This window comes from Engystomops pustulosus, chromosome 2 (assembly GCF_040894005.1).
Source record: "Engystomops pustulosus chromosome 2, aEngPut4.maternal, whole genome shotgun sequence".
NCBI classification, from domain to species: domain Eukaryota; kingdom Metazoa; phylum Chordata; class Amphibia; order Anura; family Leptodactylidae; genus Engystomops; species Engystomops pustulosus.
Window position 1 is genome coordinate 222,425,683 of NC_092412.1, and position 14,142 is coordinate 222,439,824.

Sequence of the window (14,142 nt, forward strand, 5' to 3'; positions counted from 1 at the left end):
TAGACAGAGCACAATCCAGAAACAGCGACACTGGTACTTAACTCGTACAATGCTGGACGGCCAAGCCTTTACAAAGATACTATAAAGGGTATTAATAACATTGCAGCCCTTAATAATTATTTAAAATATATATATATATAATTAAAAGGTCATCCCCCTACAGCTCTGATGGTCCTGAAGTGAAGATGTGTCAAACATGATCAAGTGACCATTACAGCCAGTTGCCATGATGGCATTTGGGTATGATGGCATTACATCCTCACTACAAGGTGAAACCAAATACTGCATTCAGAGCAGACAATAATACGTAGTGGAGACCCCAGAGCAGATAATAATACTGGAGAAAAAAGACCCCATAGCAGACTAATAATACTGGATACCCCAGATCAGACAACTGTCATGCCAAGGTCGTATGTGCCAAAGAACCAAAGAAGAAAAAGCAGGAGAGGAACCAGGAGCAGTACAGGCGGTCCCCTACTTAAGAACACTCGACTTACATACGACCCCTAGTTACAAACGAACGACTGGATATTGGTAATTTATTCTACTTTAGCCTTAGGCTACAATAAACAGCTGTAACAGTTGTCAAAGGTGTCTGTAATGAAGCTTTAGTGTTAATATTGATTCTTATGACAACCCAACATTTTTAAAATCCAATTGTCACAGAGACCAAAAAAGTACTGGCTGGGATTACAATGATAAAATATACAGTTCTGACTTACATACAAATTCAACTTAAGAACAAACCTACAGACCCTATCTTGTATGTAACCAGGGGACTGCCTGTATAGTACAGCTGACAAGTACTTACCACTCCTGGGTACCCTCCTACTAGAGGGGCCATTCTGCTCAAGGGACTGATGGCAACGCATTGAACCAGCGTCAGCCATGTTTGTGCACCCCAGTTCCAGTCATTTAGTTAAAATGAATGTGTGCACTTTATGTACATGCTCAGTAATGTGTGCACTTTATGAACAAAGCTCCTCCACTACAGAGATAAAAAGGCACGGGGAAGGAATGCCTTCTCTTATACAGGCAGTCCCTGGGTTACATGCATGATAGGGTCTGTAAGTTTGTTCTTAAGTTGAATTTGTATGTAAGTCGGAACTGTATATTTTATTATTGTAATCCCAGCCAGAACTTTTTTGGTCTCTATGACACTTGGATTTTAAAAATGTTGGGTTGTCATAAGAACCAGGAATAACAATAAAGCTTCATTACAGACACCTGTGATAACTGTTACAGCTGATTATTATAGCCTAAGGCTAAAGTACAGTAAATTACCAATATCCAGTGGTCCGTTTGTAACTAGGGGTCGTATGTAAGTCGAGTGTTCTTAAGTAGGGGACCGCCTGTATAACAAATGCCAGCATGATCAGGAATACACAGTCGTGGGCTCAGTGACCACTTTGGTGGAGTTGAAGGCAGAGTCAGAGTTGGAAGGTGGCTTTCTGACTCCACAGCCGTGCTTCTTTCCACGAACTATATTTATAGAAAATAAGACAACCCCATTTAATTTGACAGCCTCATACATTAGTAATAAACGGCACCTGTAGGTTTGGACTTGTAGAGGATAATTACAGATTAAGGCAGCCGTCATATATACCATCTTGAGCAATCCATCAATAAGGTACTTGACAAGTCTCCCTCCGTGCTGTATATAACACGTCTCCCTGCGCGCTGCACGGATTTCATAGCTTTTTGTATGTTCTGCCTGACATATAAATAAGCATCTTGTAGCTTTTAAGACATTGAATATAACCTTAGGTAAGTGAAATACCTGTAACATGTCACACTGGATTACTTTTCTGCACTGTTGCAGGTATCTGATATAATAACCTGTGCTGAAACAGGTTGTACACATGTCACACAAGTGAAAATTACTGTATTTATGCTATTATTTTGTGGCAACTTGATTTGTGCATTTTTTAGTGATACCATTTTCAAATACTCCTCTTAAGTTACCAGAGGTTTGGATTTAGACTGCTGCTAGGGCCAATGTCTAAATTATCCTGTCAGTCGTCACCCTTCAATCACTTGTACAAAGAGATGTAATTTGCTGCGACATGTAGCTCCTGGAATAGTCCTGGTATAGGCGACAACTAATGCGAGCAGGTAAAGAGAAAGCAATACGAAGCACTAGGGGGCCAGGCAGAGAATGGTCAGGAACAAGCCGAGGTCAGGGCAGGCAGAGTTGTTATGAAGTCGTAGATGAAGCTGAAAGTTTGGACTGAACCTCAGATCATTGTGAAGCTCTAGATAGTGTCACAGACACACAGCAAGACAGAATCAGTATTTATAAGCAGAGACATAATACAAACCAAGGCACCTTAACAGGACACTAGTGTGAAAGGACAATCCCATGTAAGAAGGACTTTTATCACCAGGAGTTTGCTGGGATTGGCTAGACGCACTTTTACAGTACATGTTCTGGCCATACAATAGAGAAGAGCAAGCGTGACTTAGGAAGAAAGGATGACTGATTGCAGATCAGGGTAGGCGAGTGATGAGGAGGAGGTGGCTGTATACCCGCAGTCCTTTATATTGATGACCGGTTTATAACATAGGTGGGGGTTACACCCACTGATCTGATACTGATGATCCATTTATATATGTGAATAAAGAAAACCCCTTTAAGGCTAGTTTAATATCCGGCATCAGACAAAACTAGGTCGAAGGTTCTGTAAAAAGAAAAGACAGGACAACATTTTGTCCTGACACCATAATGGAAACTGAACTAACCCCATGGGTCTACCAGGCGCCGTTGGTGTCCTTCATGTGACGGATATGTCGCTGCTGTTACATTAGTTTCTTTACCAGAGCAGAAAAATGGGAATCTCAGCTCACTTTATAAAATCTAATTTTCCCAGTAATGTAATGCAGTAGCTCGGCTCTGGACACGGTGCTATACATACAGTACATACGTGCCGAACAGAGGCTGACAAGCCGGCTCTGCACAAAAGGGTAACTCATTTCCCCCCGTAGTTTCATTGTGACATTAGTAAGGCAGGAAATAGTTTGTACAATAAATACCACAAAGGTCAGAAATTGAAAGCACAAACCTACGATGCCAACTTCTTCAAATCCTATAATCAGATCACCGTGAGAGACCAGCGGGCGCAAGAACGATTATTCCATGTAATATTCTGTGCAGTGGAATTAGACTGTGATGATGTGACCTGGATTGGGATTATATAATGATTTGGCTCACAGCACAAAAAGGTCAATGCGGTATCCATCCTACAGATGTTTATTATTAACTGCTGGGGTGAAATCCCTTTAAATATCTGTGTGGATCCAGTGCCATATGGAAGACGATTGTGCAGAGCACCAGAAGAGAGATTTTTTCACAAGATCCGGATACAATTAGACCGCCATGAGGTCAATAAGGCCGGACTGTCATACACATGAGACATGAAAGCTCTTGATTTATATACAAATTAGCTTTTAGGTGTACTATGGGTGTGGCCAAGAGGTTCCATACACCCTCTGTTGTCTTGTGTTACTGTGCCTCCAACTCTGCCTTCATCTACGCACTGGACAGGAGGATCATTCTGAATATAACATACAATGCCCCAAGCATTGCCCGGGATAGTAAATAACTGCTCTTAGCTATAACAAAATAGAATGGGTTTAAAACAAATATTTTATATCTATCTCTATAGCTATCTATCTCTCTCTCTGTCTGTCTCTGTCTTTCTTTCTGTCTCTCTCTGCCTGTCTCTGTCTTTCTTTCTTTCTCTCTCTCTCTCTGTCTTTCTGTCACTCTCTGTCTGTCTCTTTTGGTCTTTCTGTCTCTCTCAATCTGTATCCATAATATGTGATATGCTGTATTACACTCATTGGCTATAGTAACCAATCAAAGCTCATATGAATGACCTGTGGCAAAATATAAGCAGAGCTGTACATGGTGGTTAATAAGTGTGTTTTTGGAAAGTGACTTTGACTCGGAACCTAGCCTGGGTTCACAGGGAGCTGCTGTGCAAAATCTGGTGATTGTAAAAGCGCAGATTCCTTTAGCGGACATACATACACATACATACACTCAGCCTTATATATTAGATTACTTCTACTGTATGTGATTTCCTCTGATCTAGCAAATTGATGGTCCAGACCAGTAAACTATGACTACAGTCTAGCACAGTGCCTACAGAAACTACTCTGAGGTCTTTATGGTCTAAATACCTGAGATAAAAGTAAAAAGGATAGGTAGATAGGGTGCAGCACTGTGCAGCGCATTGTAGAGGAGGATTATTTTAAATTCCTAAAGTGAGGGGCACCCAGTGCATTGACTGGCACAGACTAGAGGTAATCTGTGTAAAGGAAAGTTGGGGTGCTGTGATTACTGTAGATTGTAGTAGAGAGATTTTAGTAAGACCGATAGGAAGTTAAAGTAGTGGAGAGTGCTTAAATATAAGATGGAGAAAATATTAAAGGGATTGTCCAGGATTAATATATATATATATATATATACCAAAAAATGAGGCAGCACTCCAAAAAATGAATGGAAAAACGGAAGGGTTTATTCCAAAACCGGCGACGTTTCGGTGTGTATCACCTTTTTCAGGCTTGAAAAAGGTGATACACACCGAAACGTCGCCGGTTTTGGAATAAACCCTTCCGTTTTTCCATTCATTTTTTGGAGTGCTGCCTCATTTTTTGGGATTTATACACTTGTTAGTCCTCTACCAGGACTGCTGAGTCTTTGCACCCCCCCTTACTAGGGGTTCTTTCTTGACGCTGTGCTGCTGTGAATTTTCTTCTTCTCTATATATATATATATATATATATATACATATATATATACATATATATACTGTATGTATGTATATATATATATATATATATATTTTTTTTTTTTAAATTTAATTTAATTTTATTTTTATTTATTTATTTATTTTTTTTTACTATGGGCCCCAGGTGGTATCAAAACAACATACGGGGTTTACTTAAAATGCTCCAGGGCGGTGGCTCCCGTCACAATTGGCCATTGTTTGTTTACAGAGGCTCAGTGGTACATGTGCTCGCTGCAGGCTACATATCGCAGCCAGTGGCTGTAGCGGGTGCAGGGCTGTCTATGTTACATCAATGTTGAGCCTCAGTATACAGATGCTTGAAGTGACAGGAGGCACTCTGCCGTGCCAGAGTGAGGTAAGGATACACTGTTTGTTGTTTTCATACTCACTGGAGTCCATACTAAGAAAAAATTCTGGACAACCCCTTTAATTTGTGAGTATTCAGCAAATACCAATACCACTGGCCTAAATCAGATGGCTAAGTATTATAAACATGTGTACACAGCCTTTGGTTCAGTGGCACATACTACTTAATTATCAATATTTCCCAAGTCCTACTGAAGCAGTAGGGTGCAGGCTGGACTGATGGAACACAAAGAAAGATGACTTGGGGACCCCATTCTCGTGGACTTTAGTGGTGCCAGTGGTCAGACTTCCGGTGATAAGCCACTTGTACCTTATGCCAGTGGTGTCAAACCTATGGCACAGTGTCACTCGGAGCCCTCTCTGTCGGCACCAAGGCTGTCAATCCTGGCACAAAGTTCTCCAGATATCCCAGGACATGCCACTCATTGCAGTCCTTCCCATTCTAGGAATGCAAGAGGAGTGAAGAAGTGTGGAAAGACCTGAATTAAAGGAAACCTACCATTTAGAATGGTAGGGGTAAGCTGTAAGTACCGAGCACCAGCTCAGGGTGAGCTGGTGCCGGTACTTACTTTCGTTAGTGTTATAAACCGCGGTATCGCGGTTTTAACACTTTTTAAACTTTAGAGCAGAAGAGGCTTCGGCACTGCGTGCGCAGCGCCGAAGCCCCTTCTGCTCTAAAGTTTAAAAAGTGTTAAAACCGCGATACCGCGGTTTATAACACTAACGAAAGTAAGTACCGGCACCAGCTCACCCTGAGCTGGTGCTCGGTACTTACAGCTTACCCCTACCATTCTAAATGGTAGGTTTCCTTTAAATTGGACTGGGCCCCAGGAGTCTTCCTATTTAGGGGCCCAGGAGGGAAGCTACAGAGATAATCCAAATTTTTGCTCCTTCTTTCTACTGTATTTGTGTCAATACGATTAAAAACTCTGACAGAGCAGGGAGCATTAAAGTAAAATTACCAGTACGTTTAACAAAACACAGACACAAACACATCTAGTCCACACACTGGGCCTGCTAAATATAGTTATTTTTTTTCCAGGTGATCCCGGCGTGTCAAGATTAAAGAAGAACATGGCTGGGATCCGGATGAAGCGGAGCCGTAATAAGTATATGTAGTTTGTTTTTTGTTAAAAGTACTTTGTAAAATAAGAATTTGGATTGTAGTTTGGGCACTGGGTATCTAAAAGGTTCACCATCACTGTCTTATGCTGTGTGTAAGGGTAACGCTTCTTGTTGGAAAACTCATTAAACCTTTCAATATACAAATGTACAAAGGTTTAACTTGAAAATGATACCTTGATACAGCTTGATAAATTAAAGTTGTTATTCTTATGTATAGTATTTACCTTGTGACCCACAACATATTGCGGCACATTTGTCAAAGACAGTGCAAACTACACTATGTGCAGTTTTCCTCTGTATAGTGCAGGGGGCGCCAGATTCAAGATTTCTGGCACTTGTTCATCATGAATCTGGCGCCCCCTGCATTGCTCGGCTTTTTTTGGTGCACCTTTAACATGGGGCGTGTGACACACCTCTGTCGGACTCTGCACAATAAATGTGGTGCTCTCTCTGAGCACCAGAACGCCCCTTTATGTGCAGAAATTTGTGTCGCGTCGGGTATAGGCAAGATCGAGAGGAGAGGAGAATTTGTCCTATAGGGACATTATCACCCATTTGTCACATAAAATTTAACTTTTATTTCTAATTTTTAAAAAGGATGGATCAAAGATCATTCAACTATAGGTGAAGTTTTAAAACTAACAGACAGTGGTGCACAGCGAATTAGACATCGGGAATATGGGACATATTGGGCAAATAGTAGTAGGTCCTATCAGGTATAGGTCTATGTATGAGCCGTCCGGACTATCAATTTGTTTCCCAGCTGGGTAACCTAGCTGCGGTGTAACCCCTCAAGCCTCCTATCTGTAAGCTATGGCACAGCACATTCAGAGCCCAACATAATTTCTATTACATAGCCTCAACCTGCTAAGGGGAGGAGGGGAAGGGGGAGTAAGGGAGGATTCCTATATATTGCCCTATAGTTGGTCTCCAGTCATTCCATCACACATACAACTTGTATTATCGCTGAATTGCGAAATTCTTTTGCACAATGCTGAATCTAAAATTATAGAGTGCAGGCTAGCCCCCCCCCCCCCTCGACATGTTTTGCCACTGAACGTGGCGTCCTCAGGGGTACCGGGGCTCTAATGCGGCACTCCGACCACAGCAGCGATACTTAGAGACTCTCGTGCTGACGTATCCATAGGGAGGAGGGAGAGTGGGTAGATCCGTTTTCAGTGTCCAATCGTATCCCCAGGGGCTCGTCCCGTTCATCCAATCCAAACATGGGAGATTGTGTGTCACAAGTACTGGAGGTGTGGCCTGGGCGCGTCTCCCTGTTTTTGCAATGCGCATGTCTGTTCATCGCGCACCAGCAATGCTACACTGCGCATGCCCAGGGACTTAATTCCCAGCTATTGCGGTTGCCGCATGTGCGCATGACAGGGGACGTAGTCTCCTGTCCGAGCATCGCACACCGGCAAAGCTCAACTGCGCATGCCCAGGGACAAATTCTCCTCTCGATATTGAATATAATACACACCCAGTCACACTGGTCACAATAGGTAGCTTTATTATCTTTCCTGTGGGTATAGGCAAGCCCACACGTGTGGTGCTGACACTTCTTAAATACAAGTGCAAGCAGTTTGCACAGAAAAAGAACATCCAAAGTCCGACAGAAAAATGGCGAAGGGCAGGGGCGTAACTAGGAGAGGCTGGGCCCCATAGCAGATTTCTGCATGGGGCCCCCCTTCCCCTTAAAATATATATATGGCAGGCACACGTCGGGCGCGCTGGAGAGGAGGAGAGGTGAGCGCAGCTCACCCCTCTCCATAGAGAATAGAGCCGCATGGTCGTTCTTACGGCCATAGATAGAGCACGCTCTCTCTCTTTTGCTCAAAACAGTGAGTACTCGTTGTGCTCACCGTCCTGAGCCCAGGCGTATAGAAGCCTATGGGGGAAGTATATCCGGCAGCAAATCTGCGGCCAGATATACATCCCCAATATGTTCTTGGGAAGGTACCCCTATACAGTCATGTTTATACAATTACACACATTTATACACTGATATATACACACCTTTATATACACACATAAAGTTCTACTCTCGTATACTCACACTCTTATACATACAAGCATTCACTTATACACACATTTATACACTCATATACATTTATACACTAATACACAGAGTATATACAAACTCATACAGTATACACATATACAACACACACACACATATATATATATATATATATACATACATACACACACACACATATATATACATATATATATATATATATATATATATACACATACATACACAAATACAGTATACACTGACCATATATACACATACATGCAGAATAAAAACACCATATACACACATGCTGCATATACATACAGAATATACACATACATTCAGTATATACAGCATACATACTTACCACATACAAAAACACACATCATATATATATATATATATATATATATATATATATATATATATATGCTAATATAAATACATGCATGTAAAAATACAGTATTTGCTTCAATGCATTTATACACAGTACATACATGTATACATAGTAGATTCATATATACACATATACATAGGATTTACATATATATATATTATATATATATATATATAATATATATATACGGAATATGCATAAACAGTATATATATATATTTATGTATACACAGTATATACAATATATACACATATACACAGTATATACACACATATTCACAGTACATATACACATATACACAGTATATACACACATATTCACAGTATATATACAATATATACACATATACACAGTATATATACACATATTCACAGTATATATACAATATATACACATATACACATTATATACACACATATTCACAGTATATATACAATATATACACATATACACATTATATACACACATATTCACAGTATATATACAATATATACACATATACACAGTATATACACACATATTCACAGTATATATACAATATATACACATATACACACATATTCACAGTATATATACAATATATACACATATACACACATATTCACAGTATATATACAATATATACACATATACACAGTATATACACACATATTCACAGTATATATACAATATATACACATATACACAGTATATACACACATATTCACAGTATATATACAATATATACACATATACACAGTATATACACACATATTCACAGTATATATACAATATATACACATATACACACAATATATACACATATACACAGTATATACACACATATTCACAGTATATATACAAATATACACAGTATATACACACATATTCACGGTATATATACAATATATACACATATACACAGTATATACACACATATACACAGTATATATACAATATATACACATATACACAGTATACAATATATACACAGTATATACACACATATACACAGTATATATACAATATATACACGTATATACACAGTATATATACAATATATACACAGTATATACACTGTATATACACATACACTGTATATACATATGTACACAGTATATGCATATAAATACATATATACATACAGATAAATACATATATACATACAGATAAATACATCTGTATATACTTACCTTTTAGGAAGTTTGGGGACTGTCTGGGTGTTCAGGCACGTGTTCAGGTGGGTGTCCAGATGCATTCAGACGGCGGGGGGGGGGGGGGGCGGGGAGGGGGGGCGCGAGCGGGGGAAGGGGGGGCCGAGCGGGGGAAGGGGGGGCGAGCGGGGGAAGGGGGGGCCGAGCGGGGGAAGGGGGGGCAGAGAATCAACTGTGCCGCCCTGCAGGCTGATGAGCGGGCAGGTCAGGGAGATGAGGGGGGCGGGTCAGAGAGGTGGCTGGGGGGCGGGTCAAGGATCTGAGCAGGCAGGGATCCCGGAAAGAGGTGCGTGGGCGGGCGGGCTCAGGAGACGTGTAGATGCATAGAGAGGGAGGGGCCCGGGGGCACGATCCGGCACTGCAGCCCCGGACCACTTACCCCAGGCCATGGCAAAGCACTGCAGGGAGCGTGCATCCCCGGGCCCCTGAACCTCACGGGCCCCGTCGCAACCGCTACGGCTGCTACGGCGGTAGTTACGCCACTGGCGAAGGGGCTTTAGAAAATGTGGCCCATTGAATTTGGGGGATCTCTCCATTTAAGTCTATGGGAGCAATGAAAATAGTGGATCATACAAACTATTTTTGTGTGGATCAATAATAAATATAAATAAACATGCACTGAAGTAATTTGATGGAATTTGATGTAAATAAAAACATTTTATTATAAAGTGGCAAATTTGCACAAACTTACAAATTAAAATATTATGTATGTATATTTCAAGACTACAATCTTCCCTGACAGTCCTGTTCATATACAGCTTTACGACTGTGGACACATGTTAGCGGACTGTATATAGGAATATTTTATTGTATTGAACTATACCACATCAATCTCTCAAGGCTTATCCTCATGGAACAGCTGTGGTTAGTATTACTACATTTATAGATGCCGAGTGCGGCTATTAGTAGTAGTTGTCTCACTATCATTTACATAGCTAATAGAGGTATTCGTTGGGCTTTCGCACTTAATGTTATATATTGTAGGATTAACAGTTATGATGGCAGAGATGGGCACGGTGCCCGATGGACCAATGTTCCGGTCCTGTTTTACAGAAGTGGAACCTACCACCACGATTCTACCTATAAAGGTAGAACGGGTGGTAGGTGGATGTATAGGACGTGAGGGTAGACCTTTTTAGAGCTAATCCTCACGTCCCCACTATCTTTTTAAAACTTTAATACCCTAATATGTTAATTTTCTTAAGCTGCTACTGGGGCATGGAGTAGCCGGACATGAGGCTACACGTCGCGGCTCCTCCACGCCAGGAGGAAAGAGGCTACTGGGGCGTGGAGTAGCTGCGACGTGTAGCCTCATGTCCGGCAACATATGTCCGGAAAATTAACATATTAGGGTATTAAAGTTTTAAAAAGATAGTGGGGACGGGAGGATTAGCTCTAAAAAAGGCTATCCTCACATCACATACATCCACCTACTACCCGTACTACCTTTATAGTGGTGGTAGGTTCCCTTTAAGATGAAGAGAGCAGACGGTCGCACATGTACCGGCTGCTCAATTCATCTCTAAGGCACCGATGGAGATTGGCGAGTGAGGCTATCTCCGTCAGCGCCATAGAGATGAATGGAGCACCCTGCTCATGTGCGACCAGCTACTCTCCATCTTGGGCTACGACAGGACCAAAGGACCACCATTCTCTTGATTAGTGGAGGTCCCATCACTGACACCACCACCGATCAGAAAGTTAGCCCCTATCCTATAAATAGGGATTAACTTATATGTTACTGGAGAATTCTTCTAAAAATTTGCCAAAATTTTGGCTATATTCCTATCTTAAATTAAGATAGAGGTGTAAAGTGAGACTAGACAGTCCTTAACTAAATTGGATTTACTATCCAGTAATCGACATTTTGATTATCTGATGTAATGTAAAGACTTCCCTAGTTTAACTCGCTTAACCCTCTTAAGCAACCAATCACGGCAACTGTTCAACAGCCCCTCCCCTCTGCTCTGCATGACTGCTGTAAATATCAAACTCAAAATCTCGATACAACTTCTATTCTTGTGCAGAGAGCAGAAAGCTCTTCAGGCTGGAAGACCTACCCAGAGCCCTTCCAAGAGCAGGCTGGAATATAACATTACTTTTCATACTCCTGTTACTACTTACCACACATACAAAGGTATGGTTACACAGATCTCTGGAGCTGCTAACTAACACTCTCAGCATCTTTCTACGGTTAAGACTGCTGAAAGATTTCGTAAACATTTTTGGCAATACCCTATAGATATTGCATATGGTCTGCCACATTATTTATGTGTAATGTGTAGTGCTATGTGCGTTATGTGCATTTCCATCACAAATCGGGGACTAAATATAATAAACATGAAATGTCCATTCACACATCTCGGATACATCCTTACATGTGCTAGATTCCTCCGGTACAGCATGTACTCCTCACCGGTCAGCCTGACCCTCCAGCACTCATACACTCCTAAACATGCATATTTATGCATCACAACCTTGTACAAATGTCCTGCTGTGAAAATGTATCTGGGTCAAAGCTGTTACAGTTATAAAATACATATTAATATATTCTAGTTTAACAAATCTTACCAGCTGGCCATATTAGCCTACAGTACATCAAACTTAGGCTACATGCACACAAACGTATGCAAGCTAGGCCGTAGCCAGGTGGGCATACGCCCGGAGCAATGGAGAGGAGGGGTGAGCCCTCCCCTCTCCATAGAGGTGCATGGCGTACGGGCCGTGCACACGGGAAACATGTCTTATCTTTTCCCCATGTACGGAGCATCATGGTGCCGCACGTGTGCTTAAAAACGGACCAAAAACGGGTTCAAAACGTCATGTGTGGCATCACCCTTAGGCGTACTTGAAAAACAACAAGAGTAAAAAGTTGCAAAAACAACAAAAGTCGCAAAAATGAGATAATTTGACTAGCAGAAATAATGATACATGTCCCCCTGTGTCACTTCCTCACAGTTTTCTAGATCTCTGCTTGCTGTCATTCATGCAAAGCTTCTATGTTTCCTTCCAGTGGATAGAAGTCTGTCCCTGGCCATGTGATATCAAACATCTCCAGGGCTGGTTATATCACAGAGAGTAATGAGGGTACGTTCACATGTGGTGTTGACGCATGCATTTTTTCAAGCGCATCACAACAGCTGAGAAGAGGAGATTTGCTTGATTACATTGCTGTTAACATTGCAAAATTTACAAAACATATGCATTAACACAATGTTTACAGCAATGTAATCAGGCTAATCTCCTCTTCTCAGCTATTATAAGGTGTTTTCAAATGCATTGCAACAGCTGAGAAGAGGAGATTTGGCTAATTACGCTAATGCGTTTACAAAAACATTTGTTAACGTCATGTTAACATTGTGTTGACAAGTGTTTTGTAAACCCAATCTTGACAACAATGTAATTAGGCAAATCTCCTCTTTTCAGCTGTTAACGGTGAACGCCCCTCAGAGCTGTGTGATATAAAGAGCCGTGCACCTGTGTGACATCACATGACTAGGGACAGTGGAAGGAAACATAGAAGCTTCCTATGGAATGACAGCAAGCAGAGATCTAGAAAGGACTTTTCGTCATACAAAGATTATTATTTATTTGCTGAAATAGGACTCAAACCTCTATCCAATTTCTCAAGGAGCAGGTTGTTTACTTGTCATGTTGTCAACTTTTCTTCCCTTTTTGACTTTCCAGGCCCCTTTTGCTTTTAGTTATGTGATCACTTAATGTGCCGAAACTAGACCAAAACTGCAATAAAACTGTGAAGGAACCACAACATGTTCTGGCCGAGGCTTTATATGGTCAAAATATTTTCTGCCTTAGTTTTTCCGGAAATGCACTAATGAGATGTCCCATCTATTTCAGATTCAGAGGCTACAGGCTGAGGTAAGGGCGTTTGTGTTTAGGGGGTCTATTTTAAGAACGCAATGTGAGATTTTCCCGTGGCAGACAGGAAGCACCACTCCTTAGTTCCAGCACAGCTTAGTTTCTGCACCTCGCAGCCAGCCATTTAGTCACTCGTCAGCGTGATCTCTTATACTGAAGGAGCCCAGAAGCTGTGTTTGATGTCATTAAATGGAAGGTGTTCTCTGAAAGGTCAGCTCAGTAGGAGGCAACCACATCCTAAGTCACCATGACATATTTCATTATTAATATTTAACTATTCATCCAAACCAGCGTTAGAAAAGCACTAAACTTTCACCAACATTGTATAAATCTATAGTGCAGATAATAATAGTAATATATACT

The 14,142-nt window shown here is 41.1% G+C and overlaps 1 protein-coding gene across 1 annotated transcript in view; it reads right to left on the bottom strand.

Moving 5' to 3' along the window:
- HIP1 (huntingtin interacting protein 1) overlaps positions 1-14,142 on the bottom strand; it is a 96,633-nt gene that overhangs the window by 68,897 nt on the left and 13,594 nt on the right. The window lies entirely within an intron of this gene.